The sequence below is a fragment of the Ornithodoros turicata genome, chromosome 3 (assembly GCF_037126465.1).
Source record: "Ornithodoros turicata isolate Travis chromosome 3, ASM3712646v1, whole genome shotgun sequence".
Lineage (NCBI taxonomy): Eukaryota > Metazoa > Arthropoda > Arachnida > Ixodida > Argasidae > Ornithodoros > Ornithodoros turicata.
Genome location: NC_088203.1, coordinates 43,906,173 through 43,908,011, shown reverse-complemented (window position 1 = coordinate 43,908,011; position 1,839 = coordinate 43,906,173). Strand labels below are relative to the sequence as shown.

Below are 1,839 nucleotides of genomic sequence, written 5' to 3'. Positions count from 1 at the left end.
ATTGTGTCTACGAATTGGATTTGGTGTGTGTGTGTTTAAGTATGTTTCTTGGAGGCAGAAACATGCTGCATTGTACTTGTCGAAGAGATCGTTAATGTCGTCTAAGTTAGAAAGTAAACCACGGCAGTTCCACTGGAGGAAGTGGTTCATAACGGTCACACTAAAAAGGAGGAAAAGAAAGTGCAGCACTTGGTGACAACGACTAGAAAGGACTTGTACCATTTAGGGGGGTTGGACCCTTCGCGGGGGTTGTTTCTGTTGCTCATTCCCTTTGAAACCCCTTCCTCGTCCTTTTTCTCGTTTTTCCTTCCGTTGTGAAGGAATGCTGGGGAGGCTCGACGATGACTTCTGCGACATGCAGTCATCATCATCGACCTCCATACTTTGGGTGCCTCTTTGGGAAGGGGTTTTTACGACCCCGTCCCAAACTGATTGTGTGCCATCGACCTCAGAGGAGGCCATGGCTGTTTCTTTGTGGCCAGTTGAACGGCTGGCCTCCGTAACTGCAGGAGTCACCTGAGTGTCTCCAGCCTCCTGTTGGGGAGTGTAGGGTGGGAACTCAGAGACCTGCGAGCAGGTTTGAGTTTCCACAGATTTCCTTGGTGGTGCCACTCCCCTGCGCACCACTTCGGAGAAAGATCCTTTCATTTGAAATTCGTATTGTGTCTTTGCAGCTCTGTAAGGAATGTTTTGTACGGTTTTGATCTTTATGATTTCTTTTTCTTCTTTCCAACGTGGACACGATCGAGAGTACACCGGGTGGTTGCCCTGGCAGTTGGCACAACGGTACTCATTGCTGCAAGTCTCTGGCGAATGGTCTTTGCCAGAGCACTTTGGGCAGGTGGAGTGTCCGCGGCAGACAAGCGAACTGTGCCCAAAATGCTGGCACTTGAAACAACGTCTTGGGTTTGGAATGTATGGTCTGACATTGCAACTGAGGTAACCAGCCTTTATATTAGAAGGTAACGCATGTAGTTGAAAAGAAAGAATAATGTGCTTGGTTGGGATTTCCTTACCATCCCTCCTCATAATGATCCGTTTTGCAGAGACCACGCCCTGCTCACTCAGTCCATCTTCAATCTCAGATTCTGTGCATTCGATGAGTTCATCTTCTGATATTACACCTTTGGTTATGTTCAGTGTGCGGTGTACGTTAACATTTACAGGTATGTTCCCGATGTTTGACAGTGTCTGTAATGCCGTGCTTTGATGTTTGTTCTGTACTTCGACCTGGATATCCCCTGCATTCAGTTTTCTTGCGTTGTAAGATTTACCGATTACTTTTTCGAGTTCCTTCGCCACAACAAAAGGAGAAATTTTAGCAAGTGGCTTTCCCTCTTCCTTAGACTGAATTATTAGGAACTTCGGAAACCAAGGGTCTGGAGACAGATCAAGCAGATTCGGTTCAGGTCTCTCGGTGCGGCTCCGTTTTAGGCGCCGATCAGTTTTTTTAGAGTGGTGGTTATCCATGTAAGAAGATATTATTGTTCAGTGCAGCAGGCGTGTCGCCCACCATGGAGCCCAACTTGGGGAACTGCCCCGCACGCTAACACCTACCTCTGCACCATACCCTAGTGCAGCTTCTGGAGGGTGAAAAGACTGCCCAAGGTTGACCCTTGCCGCCAAAGAAGGTGAAGGGAGGAAAAGGAAGACAGTGAAGGAGTGGAGAAAGAAAAAGTAGTGAAAAGGGAGATGGCGACTAGCTGAATAATCCTGGCCGGGCCTTCCAGGACCACCCGACTATGGGAAGCAGGGGCCAAAGCGGTGTGTTGCTTTCCCGGAGGGGCCCCGAAGGGTCCAAAACAACCTCCGGGTCCACTCAACCGCCAGGATCCCCCT

General features: G+C 48.9%; 1 long non-coding RNA gene across 1 annotated transcript; it reads left to right on the top strand.

The window, feature by feature from the left end:
• Positions 1–458: 458 nt before the first annotated feature.
• Positions 459–1,530, top strand: LOC135386960 (uncharacterized). The gene is made up of 3 exons (XR_010420737.1): positions 459–939; positions 1,047–1,166; positions 1,493–1,530. It is a non-coding gene; the product is annotated as an uncharacterized LOC135386960 (long non-coding RNA).
• Positions 1,531–1,839: the final 309 nt, after the last annotated feature.